This window comes from Brachyistius frenatus, unplaced genomic scaffold, assembly GCF_029030835.1.
Source record: "Brachyistius frenatus isolate BFR_SWC_R1_liver_20210118 unplaced genomic scaffold, ASM2903083v1 Contig_40, whole genome shotgun sequence".
Taxonomy (NCBI): Eukaryota; Metazoa; Chordata; class Actinopteri; family Embiotocidae; genus Brachyistius; species Brachyistius frenatus.
In genome coordinates, this window is record NW_027210639.1 from 2613134 (window position 1) to 2632775 (window position 19642).

At 42.7% G+C, this 19642-nt stretch overlaps 1 protein-coding gene across 12 annotated transcripts in view; it reads right to left on the reverse strand.

Moving 5' to 3' along the window:
* The window catches only part of LOC138622966 (clathrin coat assembly protein AP180-like), a 52122-nt gene extending 35069 nt beyond the window's left edge, over positions 1–17053 (reverse strand). For all 12 annotated transcript variants that reach the window (XM_069702171.1, XM_069702169.1, XM_069702161.1 and 9 more), the window contains exon 1: positions 17050–17053. The gene's annotated coding sequence lies outside the window, so the exon portion shown is untranslated. The remainder of the gene's footprint in view (positions 1–17049) is intronic.
* Positions 17054–19642: the final 2589 nt, after the last annotated feature.

A 19642-nucleotide genomic window follows, 5' to 3' on the forward strand; every position in this document is an offset into this window, starting at 1 on the left:
TCTATTGTTTAATCAGTGACAACAGTTTGCTTCAACATCCTGCAATTCCAAACTGTCCAACAAGTGTTTTCACACTACAAAGAACCGAACCAGGGTTCGTTCGATCTGGACCGAGACCTCTTCTTGTCAAACCAAGCTTTGGTCCTTTGGTCCGAGGCACCTTTCACTCCTACTATTTTATCTTAGGTCGGAGCGAAAGCACCCTTAGATCGTAAATTATCCTACCACTCCCATGATGCAACTCAGTAATTGTTGCATTACACTCTCTCTGCATGGTAAACGCCTTCATTTTCTGACTACATGCTCGTTGTCCCAGAGATTCTTAGAAAACTGTTCCCAAGCCACATATGATTCTACAACACGACCACCAAGAAAAGACATTTCACACCTGTTTCCACCTGCTGCAGCGGTGCTCCTCATAACTGCTGCCGAGTTCAGATTGTTTACTTTTCCACTACACAGTGAACAAGTGGCCAATCAGAGTGGATTTTGTTCACTATGTAGTTCACTGTGTAGTGGACAGGTGGACAATTGAAATGCAGAATAGGAGTGTGGGCTGTAACATTAGCTACAGGGACCCTGGGAATTTTGTTAGCATGTTAGCAGCTGCAGCTCTTCATTTCTTAATGTCCCACTTTACTGTGCAGTGACTGTTTTCACCGCTACATGTCTTTTACTGAAGTACGGTGTTGAGCACACGACGACAAGGGGAATAAACCCACAGAGCGTTAAAATCAAATCAAAGCAAACACCGACGTGAGAACGATCCGAGCTGGTCTGGGCAGATCTAAGTGCAGGTAACAGCAGAAGAAGCCACATGATGCCGAGCCCGGAGAATAGACTGACGGGAACGTGTGAACAGAGAGAGCTGCTACTGGAGAGCTGGTGGTACTGAACCACTGACAGTAATTGCAGTGTGAATCCATGTGGCTGTAAGAGCTGGTGATTACTGCAAGACTCACATTTACACTTCAATGTGCAGACTCACAGGCAGTCTGCACCAATAGTCCACTCAGACACTCAGGATGTGGTGATGTGGTGATGTACACACACACACACACACACACACACACACACACACACACACACACACACACACACACACACACACACACACACACACACACACACACACACACAGCTAACAGCTGCATATTGCAGTTATTATGCGACTGTGTAACCTCAATTTTGGCTTCAGAGTTTATCAGATACGAAATATTATGCGATCTACTTTGACTCCAAATATGTTCGTTGCAGCCGAACACGAGGCCAACAGTCTCTGGTGCTGTGGCCCCAGTACGGCCTAACATTTCAGCATACAGCTCGTGTCTTTTATTTAAAGCCTGGAGACCTTTTAGCTGTGTTACAAAAGGTTGTTCATGACATGAGATGGCCGATATGGACAAAAAGAAATATCACAATATTTTTGACCAAATGCCTTGATATCGATATTACTACAACTACAACAACAACAACAACAACAATATTGTAGGGATGACTATTGGTGCATTCACGAAATATTTAATAAAGGAGACTTTTAGTTTAATAATAGTAATAAATATTAATCATTAAAGATGCTGTAAAGCAAATTCCAAGATTTGCATCTCAATACATTATATATGTGTGAAATCAGTTGCTAATGTGCTAACTTTCTTGTATTGAGCTCATAGCCGAGCAGAGTTCAGAGGAAAATGCTCCGATAACCGCGGATTGTTTTATGCGTGTCCATCTAGCTACGATAAGGAACTATAATATATGTAACTCTGTATTTTACATGTCGGGGTGATGGTAAACATGGACCAGAGGAGATCTAGTCCTCCTGATTAATGAGGGTTGTTGTTGTTGTACTCCAGTGTAACGTTACAATCACCGACCCTCTCGGTTACATGTACCGGTACCGGTCCGGATAAACGAGCCCGACTACATGTGCCGAGAGGAGGTGAAGGTGGAGGGACATCGTGGAAGAGAAAGACTTTCGGCTCGACCTGAGCAGGTTCAAAGTTTGAATTGATGTGATGTAATGAATTAACATGTGATGTAATGCAGCGTTGTTCATGTTACAGTCGTTACAGAACTAAATCAACTCCTCCGCTCTTATTATCTCCACTATTGTAATGCAGCTGCGTTAGAAGTAGTTGGAGACTCACTGTCTGCTGTCTCTGGTGTCCAGTTTGACTCCTGTGTTACAGCTCAGGGGGACAAGCTGGATTTGATTGCATCTGTATGTTTCACTCATTGGACAAATAAATTCTAATTCTATTGTGTTTTCATAAAGCAGGCTGCTCCGTCCACCAGAGAGACAGAGGACCAGTGGGACATCATGCATAAAGTCACCGGAGAGGTTGGATGTCAGACGGACCACTTAGTGGGGAAAAGAACTGCAGCCACAGGACTGTCATACTGAACACTGAACACCTCCCAGTGAGTGGGCGGAGCTTCAGCTCCTTCAGGACACGCCCCCTCAGTCTCAGAGCAGAGAACACTGATGATTTTCTCACTATTTCAAAGCCTAATTTAACAAACTCGTCGGTGGTTTTTTTCATTAAAATTTGGATGGGTAGTGAACAACCCATACTTCTGTGGTGTGATGAACTTAAAACTCATTTTCATTTCTACTTTACAGCATCTTCAATGTGGATATAATCAGTGTTGTGAATTCAGAAAATGACATCGCTTTACTGTAATGCAGCCTTTAAAACCAGGACACTGATATTATGATATTCAACATCTAAGACAATATCTAGTCTTTTATCACAATACTTAGATATTGTTATTGTCCCAGCACCAACTATACACATACACACACTCTAGCAAACATGCAAACACACAAACACACATCCTCCTCTGCTCTATTTTCAAACACCTGAGCCCACTTTGTGCGACGCAGAGAGCAACGAGAGGAGAGACACTGGTCGGACATGTTCACGTCCTCGATGGTGTGTGCATGGGATTATGAAACAGGAGGAGGGAACACAACAGAGACACACACCTGTGTGAATGTGAGGAGCTCATTAACAGACAAACACATGCAGTCTGCGAAGACAGACATCCGATGATGATTGAGGGTTATATGAATACCATAAGTTGCCAGTATGATGGAGCAGGTGAAGCAGCCAGCTCGTACTGATGGAGATCTTCTCACACTCTGGACTCACATGTGCTCTGCTGACCGACACAGTGTCAGATAACTGCCACATCAGGATGCGCTGCGGCGTCCGCCACACCCAACGACGAAACACAACTGAAAGGACTCAGATTTCCACGAGCACCGCTTTACCGCATCAATAACTGTAAATGATATCAAAGCCAACCGAAGGCAAACCGCCGAGCATGCGCGCATCCATTGGAGCATGTAAGGGAGCCTTTTGCACGACACACATGCAACATCCTCCTCTTCTTTTTCAGAGATTAGTTTTTACAAATGTAAAAGAGGCACTGGGGACATGCCAAGGTGGTTTCCTAGGCAACAGGCTCTCGTATTTGCACTGGCATCAAGGAAGCAGTAAAATTCTGTGAAAATCGTCATCGCTGCAAACTGAAGAGGGGTCATCCAGCCGCAGCCAGATGTGAGTCATATCGGCCTTGACACTGCTGAAATATTCAACACTGAATTCATTGAAATACTTACGCTTCATATAACCTCCATTTTCCACCTATACCATTTCTTGTGGATCCATATTTGAACAGAGGACTCATAAACATGAGGATTGGTTTATTCAGTGAGCGCTCTGTCTACGTAAGAGTGCACAGCGTGATACAAACCATGCTGCACGAGTGATGGCCTGTTGAGCCACACATGAATGGACCATGAAAGCACAGTGTTTATTTATAGCTCCTCTCACCCTCAAGCAACATACAGGGGAGGGGGAGAAAAATAATAATACCCAGAATGCAGTGCGCTTCAGCATCGATGTGGTGTGGCAGCTACACAAAGAGGGAGCCATTGGGATCCGGACACGGTGACATCTGCAAGTGACATCTGAGGAACAAGCTGGCGTCCCGAACAACGCTGCTGCTGCTGCTGCTGGTGGACACAGATAGCAGCGCTGAGCTGTCTTCGTATCAACGTGACATTTCACTCACTTGTTTCTGGAGTTTTGGTTTGTTCGCTGTGATGCAGCTCATTGGAACAAAATCCCACATTGATTCAGTTTCTAATTATCCCTCACACGATTATCCACGTCAATAATGCATTCGAAAAATGTAACTTGAACATGTCATTATTGATCCAGTAATATCTCTGCCGATGCCTCGAGAGAGAGAGACAGCAGCTGACGTCACTCACAACCATCTATAAACCTTTTATTCCTGTATTTCACAAGTTTGTGGTGAAAACATCGTGTGGCATGGTTCTCAAGTTTTGTTTTATTCTACGAAAATATTTCTTGATATAATAACTGCAGCTTTGAGTACTTACTGTGATTCATAGCCTATACAACATTTCCAGTGCTGGATTTTTAATCCACAATAGTTTCCCTTTCAATAAGTCTTTTGTTAATAAGTTGGTGTGTGGCACTTGTATCTGACCATTTTGAATGCGGGCCATGAATGCACTTTTTTGCAGCGATTAGTTTGTGTCATTTTAAAATTGTGAGTCTTACAAAACATAATCGATCCCTGCAGCTGTTAAAAGCACACACGCTTCTTAAATAAAGCGGCTTGACTAACACAAAGGTCAGCTGTCATCCAGATTTGAGTGTGATGTTAAGGAAGCTCAGTGCAGGTGGCTTACGTGCAGGAGACAGGAATGTTCGGCACTTGGTGGCCGTTAGTCGTTAACACCGTATGTTTGCTCAAAGTAGGCTTAGAGACTGAGAAACATGGTCTACGTTAGCTTGTTCTGGGCTGAAAAGCTCGGCACGCAGTCAGGAGTCAGAAAGAATCGTTCTGAGCGAAGCTCCTGACGAACAAATGTGTGAAAAAGAACCTGCGCTTTGGCTCTGAAACGCTAATAAATGAAAGCTAATCACGTCCGACAACAGCTATTTCTGTAGCTGGAGGACACAGAGAAAGTGTTCCTTGTCTCCTCCGTCATGGTGGCTATAAATGTTCAGACTGTAACTGTCCTGCTCTTTTTCAGACATCATCAAATCCAACACACTCCCTGTGTTGAGAGGAAACGCTCAATAACAGGTTGATTGCTGTCGTGTTCATACAGTGAACATCAAACAGAGCCTTGTTCGTTAGCTAGGGGATTAACGCTGTTCGTCCTCGCTCATCATTCAGCTAAACTTCCATTAATCTTTTCTCCCAGTGAACAATCAGTGAACAGATCTGCTGTGTTCGCTGGTCAGTCCTCCTCTAATGAGTCTAAGTGTCCTTCCTCTGGCCCGTGAACTACTGATGCTCTCCGACCAAAAATTAAAGCACCTACATTGCAGCCACCGTGCTATCTCTCTTGCTCTGTGCATTTCTACTGTCTGCCTCAGCCCCACTGGTCTTCTTATTAGCTGTTCATTTCCCAGGAGGCCTTGTTTCTTCCCTTGTCTGCATAAAATCCCCAGCTTGTGGCTTGTGGATTTGTTATAGGTGCAGGTTCCTCGGCTCCAGGGGAAGTTCAGCAGACAGAGACAGATATCCACCCAGGACTACAGTGAACCAAATGCCAAGTCCATTTTTTCTGGATTGTTGCAGTTATTTTCCTGTCAAAGAGAAACTTGTACGATAAAAAGTCTGCCCAGAGCAGAAGAAGCATAGAAAGGGAGGGTTGTAAAGAAACTCTAAATATTTAACCAAAGCTTTCAGCATGCAGGACGTGGTGGTGCAATTAGAAAAAACTTCTGAGAACCTAAAGAGGCTCAAAACTACTGAAAGAAACCTAACAGACATTCCTAGAGCTGCACAGTCAGGTGCACAGATGAAAAAGCTGAAATACTCCCAGATGTGTCTGTTTGCATGAGTTAACAAACCAAATAATCTAGGAAGTAAAAAAAAAAAAAAAAAAAAATGCAGGCCAACATCTGGGGGTCTGCAGCTACAGTATATCTCTGCTTGGCAAAAGGCAGTTAAAGCTCTTCTACTCATTGTCAAGTGCGTGTGAGCGAGTTGTTTTAAGAGAGTAAAAGTATGTCAAACTGAAATTAACATCACTAAACAAAGGAGGTGATGACACAATTTTTCAGCCGCTTATTATGCAGCACTATCACTAATGTGACCCTAAAGACTCACTTGATGGCCCGGTGGGTCAACGACTCAATGACCTCCTCAGTGACATTCAAGGTGTCATGACCCCACAAGGTTAAAAACCTGCGACGACCCATCAGTCAGCTAGAAGTGAAGAACAAATTAAATGTTTTCGAGAACCTCAAGCAGGTCCCGTTGCCTTTGGATGGCACTTATAACAGATAATACCAGGACTGGCTCGAGAGAAAAAAAAACAGTTTCTTTATTTTGGACATACTATTTTAATTCAGTCTTTTAGCATGATATCGTGTGAGCAGCCATGAAGTGCATACTTACTGGAACAGTTTTTATCCAACGCACATAAGTAATTTTAGAATAATAAACTAGCCAGCTCCAGCTGATATAATCTGATAAAAAAAGTAACAAAGAGGGGATGAACTTAGAACAAACGGTCCTTTTCTAAATTTATCAATGACTCCGCCACTAAATGAAGAACCTGGACCTTTGAACCGTTGGAAGCTCATATGGAAGGCCGATGAAACTTAATGATAAGACGTGAAACTAGTTGGATACTCTTCAAATAGTTGCATATATCGGACTTTGATGGAGAGATGAACAAATGATGAGTGGTAGCCATTAGCAACTACCGTCCAGAAGCCACCTGTATCACACTAGAACAACCATCACTCAACAGAGGAAGTAGTCACACTTAAGCCACTTAAAATGCAGTCCTGAGATCTGTTCCCAGCAAGGTTAACAGCCATTCACAGCGGCCTTCGTGTGACCATACTGACTCACACGATGACCAAGTTGGTCAACGACCCAAAACGTATTCATACCATCACCACTGCCACTCTAGCGACTCCCAGGTTGTGCCAGGTGGGTTTCACATGGGACCTCCACAACTGTCGCGCTATTAACGCCTCCACAAGCATTTCAAATCGAACGACTTTCCTCCAGTCAGTTAGAACTGAAGAAGCCTCTTGGATGAGAGTCCGGTTGCTTTTGGATAACACTTTGACCTGTGACCTGGGTGACAAAGAAACAAGACAGATCAATCTGAGGGGAGGAGTCAGAATAAGGCATGGGTGCGATAAAGCTTTCAAACCTATTTTAAACTTGTCAAAAAACAATTCAAAAAGTTCCCAGATTCCCCTGAATCTGGTGATTCACTGAGAGAATACATTTTCATGACACTTTGCCTATTTTTTTTGTTGCAAAGTCAGGCCCTCAGGCCAAACTCAGCAGTCAGAAAGAGTAATCAAAATGCAGGAAACCCTAGCCTCGCTGCATTATTGATATGCAGCCTGGATAATACACAAGACCATTTAATGTTTGAGCTGCTGGAAAGGCTTCTGCTTTTTCGCTGCTCACCAGGACGAAGCACTATTTACCTGCATCCTGTCCAGGGTACGTTCTGCCAATTAAAGTGCAGCACATCCCAACACAGATACAACTGGACTGATAGTATTGTTTCTATCCTCAGACTAAAAGACTCAAGGGTACTGCAACCTCCAGGAAACATCAGAAAAGAACTGAGAGGCAGGGTAAGAGGAGGGACGTATTAAATAAGGGGAAGCAAACCATTTGGTTCAGGTGCTCAGATGTAGAGCAGATGATGGTCTGATAGCAGCTGTACGGGGGATCCTTGACCCACATTATTAATCTGGACACACACCGTTGGTGGGAAAGTCCACCTCCCACACACTGTTTGACATTAGAGACACATCTGTGTCTTGAGAAGAGACCCGCTGTGACAGCAGCGCTGCAGTACATACCGAGCCTCCTCAACAACCTCCTTTTACATTTTTCTCTTCACTGCAACTCACCATTTAGCAAACAGTGCACTGTTTAACAAGAGGGAGACTTAGGATGAAGAATAGAAGTATTCTGTCAGTACATCAATATAAAAAGGCGTGTCTAGGGGATATAGCCATTTTAACAGTGTAAGATATAAAGATATAAAAGTGCAAAAGTAATTGGACGCATGACTACAAAATGTTTTTTTGACCATTTCAACATGATTTCATGCACAAAAGAGGTGAAGAAAATCACCTCCATGACTGCACTGTAAGTCAAGAATGATCTCGGGGATGTTGGTGAACATGTTTCCTTGTAAATGATCGAGAAGACTGAAAGGCCAGAACCTTTAATGATTCACCACAAGATGCAAACTCCCCCGTAAACCTCAGAAACAAAAACACCAGGTAACCGTTTTCAAAAAGAAATTGGAACAGTTGTGAAACAAAGTTCTGTAGACTGATGAAACAAAATGAAACTCTATCAAAGTGATGGAAAAAAGAATGTGTGGATTGAGTCCGATTGAGTGTCCGATTGAGCATTATGCCACTTACTGAAGACAGACTCAAGACCAATCTTCAAGATCGCTATCTTAGCCAATAAAAGCATATTTTATTGATCTGTGTAATTTTTTAGAAAAGCAAATGTTGTCTGAAGGACTGCTGATGCAATGTTATTATGCACTTTTATTCCCATTACATGCAGTATGTTCCCACTTGGCCATATTGTCTGGATGGTAGGAGGCTTGTCTCTCGCCACCCGGAGTTACATGACAAAGAGAACATAAATTACAAAGACAACGACCTCATGGACAAAGTACGGAGGAACATCACCGAACAATCAGACTATCAGAGTAGTGAGTGATTAATGTAGTTTACTGTTGGATGTAGTAGAGTTGGTAGGAAGCAGGCAACAATGTCACGGCAGGTTTGGCTAACGTATCAAAGTATTTTTCGTCGAGTGAGGAGGAGTAGGACAATATCGGCATCGTGTTCAACCCATCGTTTTTTCTGAAGACTGAGCAGATGCGAATTATTTTCAAATCCTTTTTTGAACAACTGGCATAAATTCGCACCGCTGCCGGTAAGAATAAGTTTGATGTGAAATATTCAGCACAGACTATTTAACACCGTTGTGCTGATTAAACAGTTCTATGTCTGCGTAAAGCCTGAAACCCCCTCCAGTCTGTAAAAGACTGTCGACTACACATTATAAATTGGATGTCTGCATTAAATTCCACAACAGCTGAAATTCTGGTCACAGGTCCTGACAATCTGCATTCATCAGTACAATCCTCAGCAGGCATGTTTCCTAACAACACGACGCCTTTTATCCAAACCGAGGTGCACTGTTTAATTCCAACTTCAATTTTGAATGAGATGTCCAATCTTGTTCATATCATCAATGGAATATTTCTCCAGTCAGTATATTTCTGGTCTAAAACATACATATACTGTAAAGTGCATGTTATTGTCATCATTATCTTTAAAGCGGCATCAATTTCTGATTGTTTTATTTGAACTCAGTGCTCTCTCACAGCAGCGAGCTGTCATCTACGTAGGTGTCAACAAAGTCCCGCAGCTCCCCGGTACAACACTGATTGTATTCTGAACTCACAGGATTGTAAGTGTGAAGCAGCATGAAAAAAAAAAATAACAAGCAGAAGCAGCCAGCAGTTTCTGTGACGACATCCACGCTGACAGCGTTGGGACATCGGAGGGGCTTAAATAAGACCTCAGTTTGTTGTCAGGTTTTCTGACATTTTTTCAGGCAGGTCACACCTCTGCTGCTACTTATTCATTTTAACAATAGTTGTGTCTGTGCCTGGAATGAAGACGGACTGTTTAAATCCTGTTGAAGCTCATCTCCACATTTCATGAACTCACCGGCTTCAGCAGATTGTGTTACAGTTGTCGGGAGACATGAAATATTTTGCACACATTTGGCTGGTTAATTCCTGATGGAAAATCAGAATCAAATAAGTAATCAGAGATAATAAGAGCTAATAATTGAGTTGATTGAAACGATTTTTCTTTAATAATTCATATTTCTGATGGCTACAGCATCCGTAAGAGAGATTACAAGTCGAAGATCTTCACGAGTCCCCACACAGAGCGTGAATCCTGCGCGGCAGTAAAGCAACATTGTATTTAAGGAAGGAGGTTGATTTTTCTGAGCGTCGCAACGGAAATAAAAACATCAACAAATCAAATTGTGCATTTCGGCTATCGTGACATCCCGAGTTTTCACTGTGTAAATACCTAATTCAGATCCTGCACTGGCAGCACACCCCCACAACTCTGATGGTGCAGACAGAGCACATTACACAGCTTCATCCGTGTTGGTGCTCACCAGGTCTGAACCCAAACTGACCTCCTTCTCAGACCGACTGCCTGCCTGTTTGTCCAGCTGACTGGTTGATGACTGGTTGATGACTGGTTGATGACTGGTTGATGATTGGTTGATGTGCACTACGATGTATCTCGTTCTCTCTGAGCACCTCTGTCAGTTTAAAAGAAAAAGAAGCACATGTTTTCGACAGTATTCAAATTTTCCTCCTACCGCAGTATATTTTAATACCTTAATATCAGCGATGGCGGGTTTTTTTTTTTTTTTTAGATATTTTGACATTTCTGAATCTATTTGAACTTTCTTTTTGAAAAACTGTTGCAACCGTAGAAGATTCGCATCACTGCTGTTATGAATAGTTTTGCTAAAGTGGTAACCACCAGTGACATCACCTATTGGTTTGTGAGCTGCCGTTACGGGGCCTGATTTTGGATTTCGGCAGTCGCCATCTTGCTATTTCAGACCATACTTGTACGAGATGGTAAGGAGCGAAAGGGTGGATCTCACTCGATCTGATTGGAAACCCGAGGACATTATGCCCCGCCCACCTTTAGTGGAAACCTAACCACACCACAGGCATAACAATATACGCAGTCTATGGTTTTGATGCAAAATATTGTGAAGACCTTAACATGAGAGAAATTCTTTTTCTGTGAGATTAGTATCAATATCCTCATCTAGCTCTCTGCAAGAAAGAAAATAAGTTTACACATTTTAGAAATGAAAAAATATAAACAATAAGGTTGCCATGAGCTACATAATTGTCTAAACTCAATTGGTTTGACTAATTTAAAAAGTGCAAATTGTGCAGCTGAGGGTTATTGCAGTATCTATAATGATATCAGAAGGACATCAATTTATTTAATTTTGGATCAGGGGCAGTAAACTTGAAAGCTTGCAAAGACAGGGTTTAAAACATCATCATGAGACGTCAAGCCCCGCCCCCACCCTCCTTCCTTCAAAGAGACAGTCTGTCTCTCAAATGTGGTAACACATTGGTGGTGACTCATGTTGTGGTAACAGCACATAGCAGCCAAAGGGGACCCAGCACGCTGTTTATGTTTCCCACTGCTCACTCTCCTGCTTCTCCCCCTCACCGACACACACACACACACAGCAGGTAATCTATCCTCCGCTCGCCCTGAGCAGAGCATCATCGCATCTCTGTGTTTAAAAAAATATTAATTGGAGGGAGTAGATTTAGAGCAGCAGCAGAGCCGGTGGTAATTATTGCAGAAAATAGAGACAGAATATCAGCCACGACGCTTAAAAAGAGACGAGGTCGTTGTGATAAACCATCGTTTGGCTTTAAACAGTGCGTGGATGTAAAGAGGAGAGAGAGGGCGACGTGATGCCGAATGTTTTTAAAAACACAACGTCGTGTCCTAACTCTCTGACAGTGGGAGGATTAAGAGGTTAGGGTGACATGAGAAGATAAAGATGGAGGCTATTAGGAGCAGCAGGAGTGGTGGGGCCTGTCTTTGGAAACAGAGCCATCTTCATTTGGCTGACACTCAAATCCTGCTCCACTAGTCCTCCTGTTGCTTCCCTCTGGGACACAGATACCCTCTCATGTCCTCTGATCTCAGTCTTAGGATTGACACTCAGAAAAAGCTCAGTCGTCTTCCTCACCCAACCAGGAAAAGGATACATCCAAATAACCCTTTTAATTCTGAGGCAGAAAGAAAATTGAAATACTGCTTGTCACAGATTGAGTTTTATAGAGGAAGGGGGAAAAAAATGATAACTTTGATCAAAGTAATAATTTGGCAGCTGCTGTTTTAGGTTAGAAATGAAACAGCGCAGACTTGAAGAGTTCTGCAGTGGCAGCAGAATAAAGTGGATGAGAATTTGTATAATGCCAGATGATGTCTAATCCTCCAGGTTTAATCAATCCAGGCAGACAGAACCAGTGCAGGATGTAAAACACACCCAGCATGGAGGACTGGTACGTATAAAACATGGTGATATATTTTCTGTTCAGTCATCGTTTTATAATTCTGATATTTCTAACAGTACTGTCTGACTCTCTTCCCACACATCACTCTGTCATACCATTAACAAGTGTCAGTGAACATGCCATGCATATGTCGCTCCTCACTCCATCGTGAACCCCTGAGTTGTGTGCCTGCCAGCGTGGCAGATGGTCACACGACTGCACCAGGATAAAAATACTTTCCCTCAATAACCCAAACTTAAAGGTAGCCTTTGCAAATCTTTCAAACATTAAAGGTTACTTTCTTATTCATAAAAGCAGGTCTAGGTGTCATATAAATACTGGGAAATTGCCAAATTTCAGGCTCAACCACAAAGAAATGCACACAGCCTGTATTACGCAACAGAGTCGTTTGGATGAGCCAGTTGGACTTCCACGAGTTTGTGATGTCACAAACTCCCGCTCCTGTATGTCCTCAAGAGCGGCCAACGGTCCAACCCGTCACAGTGAAGAAAACCTTGAGTATTCATCGCGTCACAGGGCTAGCAAGCTACAAGACCAAATAAACCCTGTGCGTGGGTCACTCTGAAAGGATTCAGCCAATCAGAAGAGAGGGTCGTTGATATCAATGTACCTTAATGTAGATGTTCAACATCTACATGCTTCCACTGGCTCAGGTTATGGAAAACAACAAAGTGTGTTATCATAATTTTGCAGACGACACACAGATCTACATAACTATGTTGCCAGGGGACTATAATCCCATACAAGGGTTGGGTAAATGCATTGAACAAATCAACAACTGGATGTGCCAGAATTTTCTTCAATTAAACAAAGATAAAACAGAAGTAATTGTTTTTGGTGCCAAGAAAGAATGATTGAAAGTCAGCGCTCAGCTTAACTGATGTTAAAAACCACAAACCGAGCCAGAAATCTAGGTGTTGTCATGGAGTCAGACCTCGATCTGAACAGCCATATCAAGACAATTACAAAATCAGCCTACTATCACCTGAAGAATATATCAAGGATTACAGGATTTATGTCTCAACAGGATTTGGAAAAACTTGTCCATGCATTCATCTTCAGTAGACTCGACTACTGTAACGGTGTGTTCGCAGGTCTCTCTAAAAAGTCACTCAGAACGCTGCAGCTGATTCAGAACGTTGTAGCTCGAGTTCTCACTGAGACCAAGAAAGTGGATCACATCACTCCAGTTCTGAAGTCTTTATGCTGACTTCCTGTCCAACAAAGAATTTACTTTAAAATCCTGCTGCTGGTTTATAAAGCACTGAATGGTTTAGGGCCAAAATACATTTCTGATCTGCTGCAACCTCATGAACCATCCCGACCCCTCAGGTCGTCTGGGACGAGTCTCCTTTCTGTCCCCAGAGTCAGAACTAAACATGGAGAAGTCGCGTTCAGTTTTTCTGCTCCACATATCTGGAACAAACTCCCAGAAAGCTGCAGGTCTGCTGAGACCCTTTCAGATTTGGTGTCTAAAACTACCGAAGGAAACGTTTTTCTTTGTTTACAGTAACAATCCTGATGCCTTCTGAACTTCAGCCCATTCAAGTACTTCACTCCCACCTGCACCTCCTCCTCTGCACCGCCCGCTCCCGCTGACAACAAAATATTCAATTGGATCCACACTCGAGTCCTTTGACTGGGATGTTGCCAGAGGCTTGTGGCATACAAGCAGTTTTTTGTGAACGTACACGCACACACACACACACACACACACACACACACACACACACACACACACACACACACACACACACACACACACACACACACACATTCAGCCTGTGTCATTCAAGGATATCAGGATCCTTCTGTAATACACTCAGATCATGTGGGGTGTTGGGCAATCAGTACTGCTGCCTGAGCTGTAATCTTTTAAGAGTTCAGAAGACTTCCAATCTGTATCGCAGTTATCTGTCAAGCTCCTAAAATAAACAACAAAATCTCTAGATACACACGACTACTACTGCGCTGCTACTCGGATCATTCACGTTAGCTTTTATTTGTCTATAAAGTCAGCAGTTTGTGGCTTAAAGACACAAACCCCTTTTTTTTTTAACTGTTACAGTTATAAGTTAGATTTGGGGTATAACAAAATTGCATAATAGATATAACCAGGAGATGTCGGTTTATATTCTCACCCCATGCTTTTCGAATATTGTCTATTTGCGGTGCCTTCCATCCTCAGAAATGCTGTAGCACCTAAATCAGTGCACATCCTCTCTGACTTGTGGTTTTCTCAGATTCTTTCTCTTTGTGCGGCTTCAGGATCACAGCATGAGGAGCTTAGTGCCCTGGATGTCACTTCAACCAGACCAGCACACATTTGGTCCTCAGTGGAACAATCCATGAGAGATATTTTTAGACCCTGAACACACAGCTACAAACACGAATCCCTTTTACCATCCAATGGGTTTTTTAAATGACTTACTGAGTGACAGCGTGAAGTCAAACCAAGGTCAGTAGTGCATGGTTCTTCCATGATACTGCTTTGATAACGATTGGCGGAGCTCACATGGAGGGTGACAAAAAAGCAAGATAAGAGAAGTCTTAATTGTTCTGTTGCTGTCATGTTTCGGGATGATCGAGGAGCAGCTCTTTAAATTAAGAGCCAGAAACCCCCAAAATACAGAATAATATAAAAATGTGATGTGTAAGAAGAAAATCAGTAATATCTTTTCAGCATCTTAATATAACTAAAATATCTAAATTATTGTCTTAATAGTCAGAATATCCAGGAGCCAAAGATACATCTATGAGACCATGTGGTTGATACAGTACACTGCATTGTTTGATGTCAGCCTGTTCTTATTAAACAGGATAACAGCAACATGGGAAAATCCTAACAATGTTGTTGGTAACAGGTTTTGCTGACAGCAGAGGTTTCAATCTTTCTGCTGGGGGTCACAGAGCAAATGGAGGTTAAAACTGGACATGTTTCTTTTAGAGCGGCACAACAGGTAAATGTCAGCGGTGGATGGTGTATGGTATAATGTCTGACAACGCCCCCGAGGCTGTTTCTCCAATGTGGAATCAATGCACTTTTCACATTGGTGGTTTGTTCATTGCTATTTTTTTCATGGATTACACATTGACTGTAATTAACAGAAATGCTCACCGTAAATAGAGACAGAGTCCAAACTCATCTGTTAAATGAGTAAAACATGTTCTGATCTGACTGCTAAAACTAAAAGGGGACTGAAAGTAAATGTACATTTTAATGTACAGTATACATATACTGTATACGCTGCTGGCAAAAAAAACATTGAAGTCATTGGTGTCCTTACTGGAGTTTTACTTCAATAGATGTTCAAGCTTTATTATTTGCCAGATGTGTTTGATTTTTGAGTTCAATATTTTTATTTAAGTGGCGCAGCTGAAGGAGTTTTACTAAGTGAGTGTAAAGCTAATATCTCAAAACAGAAATCTGCATTTGAACACAGAATCTTTACGCAAGACTTTGGTGTCGGAAGCGAGACGGTTTCCATCTCTCGTCCCTGAAGTGACCGATCACATTTTGGGCTTTCTGTTGCAGGCGGGGAAACGATCTTTGTGGAGAGCAAAAAGCAAAGCGCACCGGACAGAATGCAATCTTTCACGATTGACCGATGACGATTTCGTTTTTTTTTTTAATTATCTCTGTTGTAATGAGTATAAAGAGACGTCTCTCCATTCTCACGTCTCAATCGGACCATAAGCACACGGAAGAAAAAAATCTTGGCCTGGATATCTGGCATCTCCTTATATTTGCTCCCATATAGGTAAAATCGCCCCCCAGACCTGAGCCGCTGGTTTCTGAGATTGATGTGAAGCCCAGAACAATAAACTGTGTCATTCAAAAGTCTAAATCCCAAATACAGTACAGGTTGGTATGATACTGCCTCCATGTAGACTTACATCTAGAAGAAACACTTTTAGCATCCAAATATTGTGGAGGCCACATTCCTTTGCACCACTTTCATGACATCCATCTAATTAGTGCATTAGCCTTTGCACATGTCAATCAACTCTATGCACGGCTGCTTTCTGAGAAGAGAGACTGCAACATGAAGATCCATCAAATCCTTTCCAAACAGCCTTTCTCTGCATTTCTTTTGACCTTTCAAGTTGATTAGTCACCCCTTCTCCCTCTTTTCACGCCCCTTCTTCATACAAAGCAATAAATCAACACACTGCAGCAAGAAAAAGAAACCGGTCATACACGCTGGCAGGGCCACACATCTGTTTTTTAGCACTATCACAGGGGCCCTGGTCCCTGCCGAAAAAGACTCGTGTGTTTAGTAGTAGCAACACAACTCTTAACCTTTTCAATTATGCATTCAGCAGCATGGAGTCTCCAGTCGACAGGACTTAAGTACCTGGTCTAAGGCTTTCTGATGCTTCCCTCTGCCTCGACACCGATGCTCATCTGCCCACCATGATGGGAAGGAAAGAAGCCCTGCTGTCGTCAGCTAGGAAGTTCGGTTTGTTCAATTATGGCTTGTGGACGCCTCTAGCACTGGTTATAATGTGTGTGTGTGTGTGCGTGTGTGTGTGTGTGTGCGTGTGTGTGTGTGTGTGTGTGTGTGTGTGTGTGTGTGTGTGCGTGTGTGCGTGTGTGCACTGGAGCTGAATGACAGCCTCCAAGCACATTAACACACATTGGAGGGAGGAATGGATGTGTGTGGCGTTGGTGCATGGCCTAGTTGTACATGAGGACGATGGATGGTGGGTCGAAAAGACACTAGATAGATAGCTAGATGGATAGATAGATAGATAGATAGATAGATAGATAGATAGATAGATAGATAGATAGATAGATAGATAGATATGATCACATTCCAGGTGATAGATTTTTAGATTTGGATAGATAGATAGATAGATAGATAGATAGATGATGATAGATAGATAGATAGATAGATAGATAGATAGATAGATAGATAGATAGATAGATAGATAGATAGATAGCTAGATGGATAGATAGATTTACACACAGCTCGGGACACGTCGGATCCCGTCAGGGTGTACTGCGCCGCGGCGATGCGGTCCGTCAACGTCTGCCCCGACATCTTCTCTCAGCTGAGTCCAACCTCGACTACCGAGCGTCCAATACGGTCCTACCCCCCCAACAACACCCACACCAGAGACCAGCCTCAGTAATCCCAGCTGCCCTCGAACAAAAAAAAGACCACAGACACACAGCACGAGGGGGAAAAAAAAAAAAATACAATAAATAATGGGACCCTCTCTACAGAACTGCAATTGAATTGAGTTGCATAATTGGAAGTGGCTGATTCCCACTCAGGTCTGTTGGATCTGCATGCGTTTCTGGAACAATCAGGAACTGACTTTCTTCCCTGAAGGCCAGTATCCTTTCACAATAATAGTCTATGGGCTAAAAAAAAAAAAAAAAAAGAAGCCGCAGCACACAACATTAATTACCTATTCCGGGTTTTAATTTGAGGCTTTTCCTTTTTATTAGCGAGTAATTTCTTACTGTTCCGCCCTGACAAAACCGTCCTCTCCGGATGATGCTCGTCGCTGCCTCCCCCTCCTCCCTGTCTTCCTTCCTCCAGCCTCCCGGATAATCCTCACCACCACCACCACCGCCGCCACCACCAGTCCGACAGTCCCTGTGTATCAGCGGGGCGTGCAGGGGAGCATCAGGCCCTGGTCGGGATCATCATCATCATCATCCTCCTCCTCCAGAGGTTTTTTTTTTTTTTTTTTGTCTCCTCCTCCTCCGCCCCTGCTGGACGTTGCCTCTCTGCTGCGGCCCACCGTCAGCCTGCGAGCCCCGGGGATGCGCGCTTCGGACCGGGTCGTTGGATGGCGTTGTTTTCGGCCGATTTACATCTTCTTGTTTATTTATTTATTTATTTATTTTTCCTCGGCATGCCCCGCCCCCTCCGGAAGGTCAGGTGACGCAGTGTTACCAACCCCGCCGCTGCTTCTGTCATCGCGAGAGCTGAGCGGAAGCGAGAAGAGCGTTCAGGGATGAGGATGTGAGGGCAGGAGGAGTTAATAAAGCTTCGCTACAGCCAAGCTTGATGCTCGTCATGCTGCCACAATACTATGAAGGTCATATGAAGCGTGCAGTCTCAGGGAGCACGTGTGCACGCATCTATGTTTTTTTTTTTTTTTTTTTTTCAAACATGTTAAAATGCATCCAATCACAGTGTGACAGTCTGAACATTTGTCTCTGTCCATGGTGCTGATCTGCTCTGCCGCTGTGGGAATAAATACATTTTATGAATAACTATTTTGAAGTCTTCATTCACTTGAGCATTTCCATTTTACTTTGTAAACCTCTTTAGCACTAGTTGTGGATCATCAGCATCCAAAATATGATGTATTGTGATATTACACAACCCAATAATATATAAATTAGCTCCTTATGAAGCAGCTATGACAGAAAATACTGATTATATATATATATACATATATATAGATCTAGATAGATCTAGATCTATCTATCTATCTATCTATCTATCTATCTATCTATCTATCTATCTATCTATCTATCTATCTATCTATCTATCTATCTATCTAGATCAAAGACATCTAAACATACTCTACATTGAATATGTTCAATTGCCTGGTCATGATGGTTCTTAAAATTACATCTTCATGTTCTCCCTAATTGAAAAATCCCAAATCTATCTTTAGTTTCTGTTTCAAAAAATGTATTTCCTGCAACCAGACATCTGAAGACATCTCCTACATCACTGAAAGTCCACTCTCACTGGTTTCTGAAAGACTTGGGTGCTGTGGTAGCTTTGAGGGGTGGTGGGCAGTTATTTGATCAAAAACAAAATGTCATTTTCACATAATTTTGGAACATTATGATTACAATACTTTATTTAACAATTCACTGTCTGCCCTAGAAATAATAATCACCAAACAGTGGTAAAACCAAGCTTCTACTGAAGCTATTAGTGGCTTTGATGCTGCATCTTTTTGTTAATAAGGTCAGGAAAACGGTAATAAGGTATGTGTACTGCGTGATTCACCTTTCTACATCACACCAGTGTAAGCTGCCTATTGGACCAGGACCGGTTTACAAACTGGTTGTGATGCCACAGTTGTCGCTGAGTTCAGCAAAGCTTTCCGCTTTCAGCAGGACAATTTGAAAACAGGCGTCTGAACAGGCATCACTCTGCACACTAAAGCTCAAACATCAGAGTAACACTGACTTAAACATTTTTTGAGTGAAGGATCTGAATACTTCTACCACAGCTGCATCTACTCCTACCATACGTCCAATATCAGTCTGCAGCAGGGAACTGCTTGCGCACACGCACACGCACACACACTGCCCAGAGTTTTATATCTGTTCATTTACACAGAGCCTTGCCAATGGGCAGAACTGTTATCTGCAAGTTCGTGATATTTCTAGTAGCATGACTTGCAGTGACATGGAGTCAGTGC